Genomic DNA, 17306 nt, shown 5'->3' with positions numbered 1-17306 from the left:
TTACACAACAGTGAGTGCGGGTGTACAACCCCGAGTGCTCTAGCCATTACTGTTTTTTTTTATTAATTTCCCATATTGCGGTGATGTCCTTCAAACTGAGCTTCACTTTGGTATAATATATTGTGTCATATTATTTATTGTTTCGGCATTCACTTTGTGGTACGACATTATTAAATTATATATTAAACACATTTTTTTAACCACATGAGTATTATATTTTGTAACGACTAATTCGAAAGCTATAGATGTTTCTATCTACGGGTTTACATATAAAGTTATATTTAAACACGTAGATGTAGCTTCCGAAACTAGTCGTAACAAAATATAATACCCATGTGGTAAAAAAACAAGTGTTTAAACAATATCCTGTCAACTATATTTCACTCCTATATCCAAGAATTAGGATCAGGGGACTAATCACCTTACGTCCATATATCGATTGACGTAGCACCGCATTGATCTGATGCGGTACCCTATGGACCATTCGGGTGCGGACAGGGGCGAAAAAAGTAATAGGCTTACACTTCATTTTCTTCAAATCCTTATCCGCACCCCAATGGTGCATAGGGCACTGCTTCATATAAACGCAGTGTTATCTTGATCGTTAACACATGAAGGAAAGGTGATCAGTCCTCCGCTTCAGGTACCAGTTCAAGATAATGTTGAATAAATATTAGAGTGAAAAAAACCCCTTATATTCATTTGACCCCCCTGGGAATCGAACCCCCAGAACTGTAGCCGAGCATGCTGATCATTACACTACGGAGGCGGACAACTTACACTAATCGGCTGATATCATGAAGTTATTGATTTAATTAGGTACATGAATAATACTACTACAACAGTTACAGCATAGTGCATACTATGATAGTTAAATGGCTTCCTCAAGTGCTTGACATAATCCGCTCAAGTCACAGTAAAAATAGTCATGGCCTAACTCAAAACAAAACTTTAAAAGAAAACACATGTGATTAAGTATCTCTACGTATACGATTTATAAATAAAACATGTATAACATACATAATACTCAATGCAACGCTTTGTGGACTGACACTTCGAATTGGCGCTTCCTATACGTCAAACCCACCTTACAGACAGGGGCGTGAGATCCATATAGGCAGAAAAGCAGTGCCTATCCTAACTTACCCGCGTTACATATAAAAATGCAACCAGTACCTACCCTGCCTTACAAACTAGTTACTTTTACTAACTACTACAAGTTGTTTCACATTTTCAATCAAATTCACAACTTAGTTTAAAAAAATTGTTTTGCAAGAGTAGGTCTGTCAGGAAGCCTAGATGTTCCTGTATCAGATCTTGAAATGCGGTGGGACAGCTTTCAATTACAAAGTAGTTTCTAGCTTACCTTACTACCTACCTCTACTGCTTACCCTAGTAAGTAGTACCAGCTTATCTTACTACCTACCTCTACTGCTTACCCTAGTAAGTAGTACCAGCTTACCTTACTACCTATGTACCTCTACTGCTTACTCTTATTAATTTTCTGTGCACACCACTGCTTACGACTCAAATTACTACTACCATCACTACGTTTCTCTGAAGGGCTTGGCAGAGAGGATGGAACGCCACACTCGCCTGTCCTGACATAACTACTAGGTTCCTTCACATCCATACACCTAGTTCTATGGTAAATGCCCTCCGATTATGAAGACTTCTGACACCGCCAGATTCTGATTGATCTGATCGTGCCAAGTCTTTTTCGGACGTCCTCGTTCTGTTCTCCCGTTCACATTCGCAATTTTTTTTATTTATTTCCTTTTTTTTATTTATATACATTCATTTAAATCACAATTTTTACACATTTAGAACTTTTTTTTTCAGAGACCCACCAAGCCACTTTGTGTGTCTTGTCGGTGGAGTTCTTTTTTAATATATACTGTAACTCGTTATCCATTCGTTCCACATGTACACGCCACCTTAAAAATTGACCTTTTAACAAATCGTAATCAACCTCTTCCAAATCAAACTCAACCGCACGCAAATAAATTCACGTTTTGATCGAAGATTTAATTAGCATTTCTGAAAATCATATCAACCCATTTGCTCATCAAATATTTAAGAGGAACACGGTGAAATTAATTTGCAATTCATCAATGTTTATTCCGCTTCTTATTACACCTAATTGTTCGTATGGTATTTACAATCCCTTTCATTAATAAAGCACCACTCAAAATGTACTTTACCCGGATACCGTTGAAATAGGGTTACCTACTCGTCTCTACAAGGGGCAACCCTTGAGTGGTATGGGCGATAAAATTCATGGCAATAAACACACTATATTTTGCTTTTTAGCAAAAAAAATATGAGGCGAATGTAGTAAAATTTATGAGGCGGATATAGAAGCAGACGAAGGCCGAGGGAAACTTGTAATACTTGAAAGTGGTCAGGTCAGGAGTCGGATAATCGGCGGGAATGTATGAGATGCATGAATTGCGAAGATTGCTTGCAAAGACAGATTGGTGCGGCGTTCTATTCTCTCTGCATACCATTGCAGGGAAGCGGCGCGATGTTTAGTTAGTTGGTGGTTTTTATCATGATTATTTATAGGAGTAGGGAAAATATTTAAAATAGGGTCAGGCTATTACTTAAATTTATTTATTTGAAGTATTAATGGAAAAAAAACTAAGTACATTTAAGTTTTAGTAGTCCGGTTTCAAATATTTTCCCTATTATTAGAAATAGTAAAAATAAAAACTCCACGCCTCCGGGCACTCTTACTTCAAACCGTATTTTTTTTATTGTTTGTTTTTCAGTCACCCAGTGAGGATTTTTCTGTTTCTGCCAGTGTCGTATTTTAATTTACAAAGAAAAGAAAATAATATTTAAAAGAAGTAAATTCATAGTTTAAATGCCTTTAACATTTTAGAGATTATTGTCACAATTCTAGAATCAGAATCAGAAACAAGGGTGAATACTTAGGTGGTGAGTTGAATTCCTGCCTGTAAGATAAATTTATACTTAAAAAATTAAAGACTAAAAAGGCCCCATTTTGAGTGTATCCAAAATGAAAATTATATTTTCTGTTGTTTCTCATGTATGTGATTATAATCCAGGATTCGGACCTAACATACTAATAACAGTTTCTGCTCAATAAAAATCTTATTTCATCTCATAGATGTCTGTAGTGAAATTCTTCGAGCAATATGTTTCGACTGTAAACAATATACATATAGAAGTTCCAAGAATTTAAGTAGTGTGGTTGTCAATCATGGGTAGAATTGGTGAATGTTACGCTTGTGTAAAGTGACCAGGCTATGACGGTCTTCAGTCCTGTAAATTCCCAGACTTCCATATTCTTCTTCATCTATGCTGAGATGTCAAAAAATAACTAAAGACCCCGCTCATTGTCGCACTTAGCGGGTTGGTTCAGTCAATACTGATTTACGACTAAACCATTTATTATGCAAATGTAATTTATTGTTTGTTATGTAAATTAATAATCAGTTTATTAATTTTTTTGCTTTCAAATGTTTAAACATATTCGTGAGATAAAAATAAATTGGAAAAACAATATTTACATATTAACACCGTAGACATTTTGGAGTATAGCAGTTGACACACTAGAATTTGGCTAGACATGGTAAATAAACCTGTTTCCAACATCTAAAAAAAACACGTAAACAATAAAAAAAATCAGTCCTATAATAGTGGGCATATGTATATATATTTTTCTAGACTATTTTTCTAAAACCAAGTAACCAAGTAACATAATACATAGTTCATTTACAACATTTCGAGTGTTTCCAAATACTTGTTCACAAATCTGGATTACCACAAATTGAGGGTTATTTTAAAAAAAAAATGACATCTCAACAAAGATGAAGAAGATTATGGAAGTATGGGCATTTACTGGGCTTACTTGTCTTAGGCTGGTTACCAAACCTATGACAGGTCGCAAGCCTTGTAAATGCCCAGATTTCCAAATAGTTCTTCATCTATGTTGAGATGTAAAAAAATGTATAATAGTTCATATTAGTGTGGTTTGAGCGTTATAATAACAAGATTAAGAAGAGAATTTGAAGACAATCATTTAATTAGACTAATAATAAGATTTGTTTTGAATTACCTAACGTCCATGTGACTGAAATCTAGCTACGGCTTATGCAACACCGCTTATCATGACCCTACTCAGGCTTCAACTTTAAGTTTCATAGCCTATGCCTACTCGTGAGTGGATTTACTCTTTATGTTTAAAGTTACTATAGTTTCATGTAATTTATGAGTGAAAATTCTAGGCATAAACACTCGCACATATCATTGGACATATGAAATAGTGTCTTTATAAGAGAGAAAAATATCAGAGCATGGCTGAATGGAAAAAAACAGTCGGTACTATTATAGGCAGTAAGTATATTCAAGGCATAGTAAAGGGATACACATTTCAATATGTCTAATATTCAATAATGGTCACTCATAAAAACAGAAGGGTCAATAACTCTGGCGGTGTCAACAAAACCCCTGTTTATCGTAGGTATACTACAATACATTAAACTAAAATGAGAACTCTCTAGTCTGTCAACGAAAACACAAATTCAATACAAATAGATGATATAATGCAGTATACAAACTATGTTTGTATAGCTAGTTGAATTTCACAGCGGAATGGCACAGCGCTATGCACAATTTATAAATATTTACGTTCGGAATAATATTGGCCGAAAATCGTAAATAAACACTAGTCGCACGTTTTCATATTCAACCGATGTAAAATAATCAACAGCACGCCGAAGTGTAGGTTTTATCATTTGTGGATTTGTTTTATTTATCTCGAAACGTCAATGTGAGCAGCTCAATGCGGACCGTCGCGCTCGGCATGGCGCTAGCCGGCCCGCGATCGACCGCCGGACCAAGTGTCAAACTGGACGGATTCCTAGAATTTGTCGTTGAACCAGCCATAACACCCTCACGGTGGTGGCATTTCTTAACAGAGTGGATATTGATAAAACATATTACTCCGAAGCATTATCGGAATGGGCAAGATTCGTTAAATAAATACATCCCAGTCAGACGGCGGTAATTCTACCGTGACATCGCTCCGAACATAGTCGCGGTTGCGCCATTGCGGCGATACGGGCACACTAACACCAAAACAAGCAGTAAATTGCACAGTATCAGGGTCCTGTCGCTGTTATGTTCGAACTATACGGTGGGAAAAATCTTTCACGTTATTCTTAAATTATAATCGTGATAAATCCTAGTAATATGGTCAATCTGCAGACAAAATACCGCGAAGGCGGCCAGGCTGACAGTTTAAACATGGCGACTCGCTAGTGGCTCGCGCTCGGCCGAGATATCTGCCGGGAGCCGGGTCCCCGGGAGCCCCCGAGCCCCCGAGGGTCCCGGACCCCGGCGGGTCGCCGCCCCCGACCGACAGACCCGTAAGACACCGCTCCTCACCTCCGAACAGATTCCGTTCCAGCGCCTTCAAATTCCAAACAAACTCGGACATGTGACGTAACCGCGTGGAGACTTTTACACAGGCACACACCGATGTATGTATGTGTGTCTTATTTACTTCGATACACAACACCGTTTATCGACCGTTTCACTGGGACACCGCACAAAGTGGCACTTTTAACGCTTAAACACACATGTCAGAGCACAAACTCGGGCTACACATCGCGGGAATTGCGTATTTTTCGGTGCGAAATGACAATAACAAGACGAGACGTGACACGCAGACAGCGGGCGGCCGGTGGCGTGTCGCGCGACTGGCGGCAGAGTGCGCTGCCTGTCGCTGTCAGTTCTCCCCACCCCCCACCCCCTCCCTGCCGCTCCACTCGTGCACTCATGGCGCTGGCGGTGCCGCATTGCAAAATTCGTATTTCGACACATAAACAGAAGCCGAGAGACACTCAAATGCATAATTTGAAGGAACATTCGATTAATTCCCATCACGTCGAATTCGTACGATTCGTTTGTACTTTGGTCATATTATATTCTGATACACGAACAAGACTAATCACTACACTGACCATCGGAGTCGACAATGGTAAAAACAAAAGCTACGAGTATCTTAGATGAAATATTTTAGGCAAAAAAGATTCGTTTTAGAAGTAGGTGTACATTAGTTCAAATCCCAGATCCCTGGAGAAATGAACAATACACTGTCTACTGCTGTAGTGCTCTAAAATATTTTGTAAGCGAGTTAAATTGTACATTTTTTGACATCTCAACATAGTTGAAGAATAATATGGAAGTCTTGGCATTAACGTGAATGTTACACGCGTGTAAAGTGATCACGTTAATCAGCCTATGACGGTCGTAAGCCCTGTAAATACCCAGACTTTCATCTATGTTGAGATGTCAAAAAATGGATAAAATAGCTCCTAAGCGGAAATAGTCCAAATTTGTGAACAAATATTTGGACACACTAAAAATATTGTAAATTTAAAGAAAAGTGAAATTGCCGTTAACAATAACATAGTTTACTCCGACTTAAAAAATATACAAGGATAGAGTTAGGGTTGAAACGATAAAAATACAGAAAACTTACTTATATTATTACTTACGTAAATATAGGCTTAATCTATAAAAGTTGTGAAGAACAGTAAAAAAACGTATCCTTGTTATGGCACTTTTCGATCTGTCATAGATATAAAACAGTAAATTCCCGAAGATGAAACGTTCTTCGTCAAGGAGTTTAATGAATTAATTATTTTTTCTGTTTTAAACACGATGTAAAATTTAGATTTCTAAGATTTTTATTGTGCCATTGACTGGATAAAGCATTAAGCTACGCTGCTTAATGTTTTATCCAGTCAAAATCATTATCCCTCATATTATGTATATTATTTTTAATTCATCTAAAATTTCTAAACACATAGGTATTATGTACAGTATATTCTATATTACACAGGCGAAAATCTCTACATAAAACACTCTCCTTACCATCCATTGTTTACTTTGTGTAATACCACTTTTTTTAAAACATCTTATTTGTGACTACCGGATTCGGAAAATTATTCCATCATCAGGTCGTTAAAATTAAAATAAAATTATTACATTTAAATTATTAAAATTCAAATAAAATTATTGCGATTTGATATTTGTATAAAAATATTTTTTTTGGAAGAGAGAAAGACGACAAATGAATCACAATGGGAATATTTTCAAAAGTGGACTCGAAGTTAAATTTATTATATATGTATATTCTCCATATAATATATGGACATATCGCTCACTCCTTTCAAGAACGTCATAAATAAAAAAACTTGATTTTTCAGGAGAACGTTTTCAAAGTTTAAAAATATAATACATTTTATTAAAAATAAATATCAAGCCAATTATTGAACTTTTTACTGTGCATCAGATCTTTTTAGGTCAAACCTGAAGGTTTTTTCTCCATTTGAAAAATAACTAGTTTATTCAAAAAAAAAATAAACTACACCTTTTCTTCAAAATGCAAAAACAATACTTTCTGCCCTGGAACGGGTAAATATTAAGTTAAAAATATGCCACATTTGCTGGGATATAGTACATTTTCTGGGCATTCCGAAAACATGCACAACTGAAAATTTACAATTTTTGATTTATGACGTTCTTGAAAGGAGTGAGCGATATTATGTCTACAATGATTTTATCCGCCTAACTTAATATTTGATAATTTAAAATGCTTTAGTATCGAATAATGTTCAACATTTTAATGGAAAAAAATAGTAAAACAATTTTCAATATTCAACTGTTAAGCAATTAGGTTTTTTTACATCATTGAAAAGTTATTTGATGAGTCGTTTAGAAAATTTCATCAGATGTATTTGACCGTTTAAAATATTCAGATGAAAATTTGTGAAACAGGAATTAAAAATTATTCTGCGTAATATTCCTTAATGAAGTACTGTAATATCTAGTTTCTTGATGAAAATAACGAAGTAAGAAGCGAAGCAATTAGTGATAAACCCTTTGGGACTCTGGAGACTTCAGCGTACTCGTGTATAGAAAGTAGGAACATGAAACTCCTTTCGCGAGGAAAACAGATTTACAATATTTACAGTCGTGGTTTCTGGAGGCAATAATAATATATCACCGTCGCTGTACAAAAAATAAATATGAAGTGCCTTTTAACGCACTTAGAGAAATAAAAATAATGGTAAAATAGATTAACAATATTTTCAATGTATGATTTTTTAATGCAAGATTTTTACCTCACTGAAATTACTTCACCAACCATACTGAAATATCAATAAAAATATTTAATTAAAAAATATATATTATTTATTGTTTCGGCATTAACTTTGTGCTAAGACATGTTACAATGATTAAAGAAAACACTTGTTTTTTACCACTTGAGTTTTATTATAGACTACATGCTTCAGAAGTTGAACTTCCATCATTCAGGTCTGTTATTATACAGACCTGAATGATGGAAGTTTAACTTCTGAAACATGTAGTCTTTTTTATGGAAACATTTTTTAGATCCATAAATAACGATTGAAAATGTCTGGTTGTATTTCGGTGTTTACACCGTTACTCAAATTTGGCCAGATCAAAAAGAGATTTATAGAGGGATAGGGAGATATATAACACTTTAATATACAATTTTCCGCTAAAACGAAGACGATGTTTATGTCTGAAGCATCACAGAACTTCAGAATGACACGAAAAAAAGTGGATGAAGAATTATCATAATTTTGGATAATTTATAAAGCGTCATTTTCGTAATATCCTACCTCGAACATTTGACCGAATAACCTTTTAAAAAAACAATTTTATCACTAAGTATCGCTTACGCTCTGTTCGGTTTCCGGTAGCGATATTTTCGTTGTAATTACAAAAGCACATAAGCAGTTAAATCTTGAGGTAAATTAAAAGTTATAATATTGCTTTGTTGTTGAGCAAAAATAAAACAAAAAATATCGTGCTGTATTTTTTGCGGTGTTGTTTATGATTATTACTTTAAAATTATAAAAAAATGAGATTTATTGAAATCATTGAATTTTTTTTTGAAATTTAAATAACACTAAGTATTTTTAGCAATAAATCAATTTTAAGACCGCATACTTTTTTGAGGTTAACAAATTTGAAAAAGGTTTTAACAAAGAAATAATGCATATCAAAGATAAGTTATATTATTTAAATTATTATCTATATGTGTAATACACAAATTGGTGGAAACTTACGAGTAATTGGTTGCATTAATACCATTTAAATAAATAGGATAAATGTGTTAAAAAAATTTTAAAGGGGAATTCTCTATTAATTGATAAGGTGTGAAGAACGACACTTGGGACTGAAAACTAATTAATAAATCATGGAAAAGCAAAATTTGAGGAAATTACTTCTTGGCACTTCTATTTTTCGGCATGGGAATTATTAAAAAAATAAACATAGACAATAACAGGTACCTACTAATAAGGAAGAAATTTCATTAATTAATTCGGCATTGGCATAGATACAATCTATCCATTTTAAATTTACTGGACGACTTCTTCAGTCCAGTTGTTCAGCTCAGATGGCTATGATGAAAACTTAGACGGCTTTAAAAGGTGGAATTCTTGAAACTGGTATCAGCTGCTCGCCGTCAGCTCGAGATTTTCATATATGGAAGCACGTATGATGTCCTCGTCAAGCAAAACGTCTTGATTCTGGAGCCCCTCATCGCTGCCACCTGGTGCCCAAATTTGAACCCCATCTTCAGTAACCTTATTGTCTGATGCCAATCGAATGATATATAAACTAAGTACGATGTTAGTTTCCTGGTCGAATGTTTTTTTTAACTGGGACCAAATTCGCCACACTTTCCATGTTTTTTTTTTAACAAAACGCACAGAAACTGACTGTATTTGCATGGCCGAAAAGTTTTCTCACATGAGTAGTCGAAAGTGAAGATTTTTATTTTTCATTATTTGTTTAGGAATCGCACAGCTTTACATTAAAAAAAATATATAATAAAAAATAGTTACATTAATAAAAATAAAGCCAATTACACAATTCCACATTTATGTTGTAATAACGATCTAAAGTTTAGATTCGAAACCATTAAGAGATAAAAAATCAAATAAAAAAGAGTGGAAGTATGTGTGTGTGAGGAAGGGAGTAAAAGGGTAAGGGTATGGTATAAAAAAAAAGATTTTGCAGGAAGCAGAAGGAAAGGAGAGGAATTAACGAGAGTGGTTAAAGGATTTTTTTTCTACGTAAGAAGATTGAAAATAAGAATATATTTTAAGAACAATAACGCAGTCTAAACATTGAAATTGGCGTGCACTTGTTTTAAATGACGTTATTCTTTAATGTTTGGCAGAAGTATTTAAATTTGGGTGACCATTTGCGGTCCGATGGAAAATTCCTATGAACTAGCGCCGGTCTGCAGATCGAAGGTTGGGAGACCCTGCTTTAGACAGTGAGCAGGGTCAGATGAAGTAAATACTTCATTTGAAAATTAATCACATTAACCTACTGAGGGATTCTGTTCCAAAGATGATTCTTTTTGAATTGACATCGCATTATCAGAAACCGGTAGTGAAAAGTGATCACGTAAAACGATAAATGTGAACGGACTATTTATACATGGTAGATTGAAAGATAAATTATTTCGCTGTTTGCCGATACACCCATATCTCGCTTTACGGCTTAGATACGTTCCACGAAACTTGACCGCAAAGCGAAAAGCCGTATAAGGAATCAATTATTCAAATTATTCAAATACAAATTCAATGGGATCAGTTCCAAATTTGTTAAATATGTAACATGGTTTATCATTCAAAATGCATTTTATCTTTATATTTCATTTAAATAAAAAATACATGCATAAAAAGTGCATACAATAATAACAAGACTCCAAAAACAAACAATAATTTATAAACAAAAATGAAACAACTTCACGTTACATAAAAATTGTGTATGTATGTATACATACATATTTTTTTTTAAATAGCTTTAATTTGAAGATGAAGGAATGGTAACCTGCAGATCACTGTCGTCATCATTTTTCGCCGTTAAGGATGGGCCTGGCTTAAAAAAAATTATCCAACGTTGTTTATCTTGCCTTCGTGTCTCTTTCGTTCGTAAGTATATCGAAATCGAAAAAAAGTTTTTTTTGCCGTTATAGCGAAATGCCGTATAAAGAGCGACCGTATAGTGAAGTATTGGTATATTCAAGTTTTATTCTTTTACTTTATAGGGGCAGACAAATATAAATAACATTATTAATGTTTCGATCACCACTACTACTTTAATAATAATTGCCTGATTTATCATGCGGCTTTTTGTAAATTATCACCTCAAGGGTGAATTCGCTAACAAACATATTGATCACGCCGCTTCTCCGAAGGGTTAGGCAGAGATAATAGAACACCGCACCAATCTGTCTTCGCAAACATTCTTCGCCTCTTCTACATTCAATTTCTTATTTCTAATTCATATTTGATATTTATAATAGTCGCCCGGAGACTACTTCGCTTTAACTGTCTTTGAAAATATTTTTCTCCTCTTCTACATTCAATTTCATATTCATATTAGTCGCCCTAACTAACTTCTTCTTCTTCTTCTTTTTATAGATCCTAGGGATCTGCTTGTGCCTCCGCATGTCGCTCTTGGGATGTTGACTCCCAGCTGTCTTTCCATCTTTTCGGAGGTCTGCCTGGGGGTCTGCGTCCTACAGGGTTACCTTGAAGGGCGATACGTGGAAGTCTGTCGTCTGACATTCTGTTTATATGTTCATTCCAGTATCGCCTTCGTTGTCGTCCCTACCTCACGATATCCTCCGTCTTGCACATTGCACACATGCTCCGGATGTCGGTATTTCTTACTCGGTCTCGCAATGTGTTTCCGGTTATGGACCGGAGAGTCTTCATCTCGGAGGTTCGAAGTCGAGATTTTGTTCTGGAAGTACCTGCTCTTGCCTTAATCTCATAAGTGGCTATTGGTCGAACACATATTTTGTATATTTTCATTTTACCTAACTAACTACCTAAATACCACGCCGCTTCCCGCAGGGGTAGCCAAAGGTAAAAGAATGCCAGACTACGCCTTATTCGCCTGGTCTACGTAAAATTTCTTATTTCTAATTCCCGTCGCTTGGAGGCTTCAAAATATTCTTACACAAGAAATGTCAGTCGCTGACAAAACGTCGGATTCGAAATAGTTAAAGATCCTGACGGTCGAGTGGGCGGGTGGTTGGACCACGTGCGATTTCTGCACATCATAATATTTACAAACAAACAACATTCTCCATGTTGTGGTGGAGAGCAGCAGCTCGTCTCGCGACCTTCCCGCCCGCCGCGAGTGGACGTGCCGCCCAATCGATCCCGCGGGCGGCGGGGCGGCAGGGCGGGGGGGACTCCAGTGCGCCTGCCGCCACGCCCTCCCGCCCCCGCCCGGCGTGGCGCCACCCTGGCTTGGCTCCGGCACACGCTGCGCAGCCCGCCTCCGCTGCCGCCGCTGCCGCCGCCGCCTCCGCTGCCACCGCTGCCGCCACCGCGAGACATATTCAGCGCGTCATCGCCTATCAGCTTCCCCAATAATTCTAATGTAACCCTCTCGTACATCGCTCACTTCTTTTAAGAACGTCATAAATCAAAAATCGTCAATTTTGAGTTGTGCATGTTTTCGGAATGCTTAGAAAATGTACTATATCAGCAAAAGAGGCATATTTTTAACTTAATATTTACCCGCTACAAGGCAGAAAATGTTGTTTTTGCATTTTGAAGAAAACGTATTGTTTAATTATTTTTTTAAAAATAAACTAAATATTTTTCAAATGGAGAAAAACCCTTCCAAGTTTTACCAAAAAAGATCTGTTGCACAGTAAAACGTTCAATAAGTGACTTGATATTTATTCTTAATACATTGTGTTATATTTTTAAACTTCAAAAACGTTCTCCTGAAAAATCTAGTTTTTTGATTTATGACGTTCTTGAAAGGAGTGAGCGACATATTAAAAACAAATAAATGAAACTATGGTGTGATATTTTGTCCGCGCTAGGCTACCATGCCGGTCCCGGGTTCGATTCCCAAGAGAGTCAAAAGACATATTTGTGATTTTTCAGTCTAATCTTTATTTACAACATTATGAATGTGTCCAACTACTAGTTCACAAAATCTGGATTATCCCCAGTTACAGGAGTTACTTTTATATTATTTTTTTGACATCTCATCAAAGATGAGATTTATCTAATTATTAATCTTTATTTAATATGACCTTGCACTGGTACCTGAAACGGAAGGCTGATCACCTTTCTTCATGTGCCCTATGCACCATCGGGTGCGGATGAGGGTTTGAAGTAACTTTTGGTATTTATTCATTAGGCATTAACTTTGTCAAACAACATGATGATGTAAATATATAAAAAAAACTTGTACATATAATACCACTTTTTTAGATCATTAATGTCAACACGACTAGTTTCGAGAACGAAAGATGAAAACAAATATAATACAATTAGATGAGAAAATCTGAATGAAACTAAACGTGTTTAAATTAATAACCCAATAAGTGTTCAATACAAGTGTTTTTTTTTTAAATAATATTTGGATGTTTATTTTAATTCGATAAAAAACAAATACTCGTTGTAAAAATCGTTAAAAAAAACACTTACTTCCTGACAATATGAATCGACAAGCCCTTTAAATGTTAATGCCATTAAAAGTCCAAAAGTAAGGTTAGAATTATTTCGACTTTTGCATTTAAGAACTAGTGGTCAATCCGTTTTCTTAGAAAATAATATGAAACTTATTACTACTACACGTATTTAATGTCAATTTACAAAAAATGTCAAACTTAAGTTTATTATTAATGTGTAACAGAGACAAAAGCATTGTGGAAGCATAGGCATAGGCAGTTTTCACCACTCGTGAGTTTCGAAATTTATGAAAATTCATAATTTCATAAATGATACGTGAGTATAAGTGCAATTCCATGTTATCAAGTACTCTTTTTTTAATTCAGGCACCTCTGACTAGGTAAATAAGTACTTTAAAAAAATAAATAATAATAATAACAAAGTGAGTAGGAACCGCGAAATTTCACAAGTAAGCGTAGAAGCATTGAACTTGTACAATATATAAACAAGTGTACACACCTGTTTTGTATGTATTATCTACAACAATAGATGCTAATATCGCTCACTCCTTTCAACAATGTCATAAATCAAAAAACTTGATTTTTCAGGAGATCGTTTTTAAAGTTTAAGAGTATGATAAAATGTATTAAAAATAAATATCCAGCCACTTATTGAACTTTTTACTGTGCAACAGATCTTTTTAGGTAAAACCTGAATGTTTTTTCTCCATTTGAAAATATTCACTGTATTTTAAAAAAATAATTAAACAATACCTTTTCATCAAAATGCGAAAACAACACTTTCTGCCCTTTAGCGGGTAAATATTAAGTTAAAAATATACCGCTTTTGCTGGGATATAGTACATTTTCTAGGCATTCCAAAAATATGCACCACTGAAAATTTACGATTTTTGATATATGACGCTGTTGAAAGGAGTGAGCGATATGCTTACACACAAACATATAGATATATTTTCTTATACATTGTACTATACCGATAATTATTTAGAGCTTTTCTGGCGTATTTTCGCCTTTGATTTGGGTATTAATTCATTAATGGTCGATTTAATATACAAAATAAAAAATCTAAGTGGTGTTAACTATTATAACATAAATCTCTTAGAACCAATATTTTACATCTCGTGCCGGCGCTTAAAAGGTCGAAATTTATTTAATGAATTTATGAATATTTAATGGCACTTAGGTAACCATTAGAGAAACTCCCGTGGAAGGGAAGATTTTTTTACCCACCTCGGGGTTGGAATTACAGATATAAGACAGCGCGTAAATTACGTAGTTTAAAAAACTATAGAACTTCTTTCGATAAAAAAAAAATATATTAATTTTTATTTCGATATCATTAACTTCCCGGCAATACTAGTCGAAAGCCGTTTTCAAAATGATAAAGCTGTTAGAATAAAAAGTTTTAAAAAACTAACAATTTAGTGACTAACATACTCTAGATTTCCTAATAATGTAGTATTGCACATATGTAAAACAACAGCAGCAAGTTCAAATATATAAAACCTCATTTGTATGCATTCAAACACGGAATAGATATTTACTTAACTCTGGCCAATACCTGTACCCGACGGATTCTCCAGTTCTTTGGACACGTTGCGCGTGGCAACGAGGATAGCCTGGAACGACTAGTTGTGATCGGTAGCCTGGAGGGAAAGAGAGGGAGAGGAAGATTGCCACACGATGGACCGATCAAATTAAGGCAGCAGCAGGCACCTCAGTGGTTGGAGCGCTACGTGCAGCGCAGTCAAGGGATAACTGGAGAAGTGTTATTGCTTCTGCAAGGGTCACAACCCTCAGCAATGAGGAATAATACGGAGAAGAAGAAATATCATTTTTCACATCTCATCAAAGATGAAGAAGAATATGGAAGTCTGGGCATTTACGGGGCTGACGACCGTCATAGGCTGGTTTAAGTGTGTTTGAAAATTATATGAAAATAACTTTTGTAATTGGAGATAATCCAGATTTTGTATTACAAGTATTTAGACACACTCAAAATGTTGTAAATTTATATTTCTGTCCAGCGTATATCCACTATTTTAAATTATCAAATGATGTCAATTTGAAAACTTCTTGATGATTGGACAAACGGAAATATCAAACTTTATTAATCATTTATTAATTATTTATTATCATAAAAACCTAAAAGTATGAATAATATAATCTCCTTCTCAAATAGCTTAAGCTGTCGACTCTTACTAATCAGTACAGCAACTTCTTTTGTTATTACGGTCATAATTTCTAAAATGATAAAGCTAAACGCATTTCTTTTATTAGTTATAATTTTTTTTGTAAGTAAATATAAGACTTGACACTGACTGCCAAAAAAAAACTTCTATCGTCTCTTGTCCAAAGTCAGGTTTAAAAAAATGTACGACACGACGCCGACGCCTGCCTACTGTTTAAGCACATAACTCATTGCAGTTTCCCTTTTTTTTTCCAACAATATTTTATTTATAATGTAGCTGTCGCAAGAGATGTCATATCGTCTTCCTTATATTGCCTTCTATTGTTTAAATATGGATTTTCCTTTACTCTCCTTAGTACCTCTCCGTTTGACCGGCATTCCGCCCTGCTTATTCTCAACATCCTTCTAAAACGCAACAACTGAAACGATTATAATCATTCTCTATCCCTCTTACCCATCGTCTGGAGTCCTCCGTTTCCAAGATACATAAAACTTTTTACTTGGTGTAATTCGGTCTAGTTTGTAATTGTTTCGGTATCAGATGGGATTTTGTGCACTATTTCAAGACTCCCAAGCTGGATCCGTCACCCGCGATGAGCCCTTGACCGCCGCCCCAACCCCGGACGGTAACTAGTTATAAGAACTCAGTTTAGTGATAGTTATACGTGTCAGATACGTTTTTTTTTTATACCTAGAACATAAAGTAAACTATAACTTATATAAACTCACAAGTAAATTCATATAACTAAAATCACACGCCTGAGTAACTTCATTGCTAACTTAGAATCATTGAATTGTACAGGTATGAACTCATGCCTATAACGAGACAGCGAGTGATTTGCCTAGAATTTTTCACTAAAGAATTACATGAAATTTTAGTAACTTTAAATCAAATAAAACTTTTAAAGCTGTAACCTAGATATGTACATGATAAGCGGTGTTGCAGGGCCGTAGCTAGATTTCAGAGTCATTTGGGCGATAGGTAAAAATAATAATAGAAAAATTTGTGAATGACTATATTTTGGTTTGATTAAGGTTAACTAACATCTAGGCAACACTAGTGTGAGTAGTATTTTTTCTCAATAATTTCCCTTTAGCGTGGAAAATCATTACAATCGTTACAATCGTGCTAAGAGAACGTTAACGCAAACTTTCATTCGTTGATCACCTGCATAAGCTAGTAATTATGTTGGTATTATTGCAACAAACGCTTTCTTCATTCTGATGAGGAATTTTCAGATCACACAATTTAATAGACGTTCAGTCATCGAAAGTCTTTTAAACATCTAAATTAATCAAAATATTATTTATTTTAACATATTTCAATTACCGTTTTCGGTCCCAGGTGACGTAAATGAAGAAAATTAGGGTAAATGACATTACCTACACGGGAGAATCAATGGAGAAGGAATTAAAATAAAAAATAAATAAAAATAAAAATATGATAAAAGGTACTAAAATTCTAAAAATTAAATTAAATGCCTTATATTCATGTTAATAGAAAATAAACTACATACCTAAATAAAAAACACAAAGTAAAAATTACAATAAGAAAATTTATCACTCGCAAGCGTA

General features: G+C 34.9%; 1 protein-coding gene across 3 annotated transcripts in view; it reads right to left on the bottom strand.

Annotated features, from left to right (window-relative positions):
- tai (basic helix-loop-helix family member taiman) overlaps positions 1 to 17306 on the bottom strand; it is a 220435-nt gene that overhangs the window by 171066 nt on the left and 32063 nt on the right. For 2 of the 3 annotated variants that reach the window (XM_088258478.1, XM_088258481.1), the window contains exon 1: positions 5419 to 5743. The exons of the other annotated variant lie outside the window; for it this stretch is intronic. The gene's annotated coding sequence lies outside the window, so the exon portion shown is untranslated. Of the gene's footprint in view, positions 1 to 5418; positions 5744 to 17306 lie in introns of those variants that run through there. 3 annotated transcript variants of the gene reach the window in all.

The sequence above is a fragment of the Brachycentrus maculatus genome, unplaced genomic scaffold, assembly GCF_059751285.1.
Source record: "Brachycentrus maculatus isolate JH-2025_06_01 unplaced genomic scaffold, ASM5975128v1 h1tg000097l, whole genome shotgun sequence".
NCBI lineage: Eukaryota > Metazoa > Arthropoda > Insecta > Trichoptera > Brachycentridae > Brachycentrus > Brachycentrus maculatus.
This window is presented reverse-complemented; position numbering and strand designations above follow the sequence as displayed.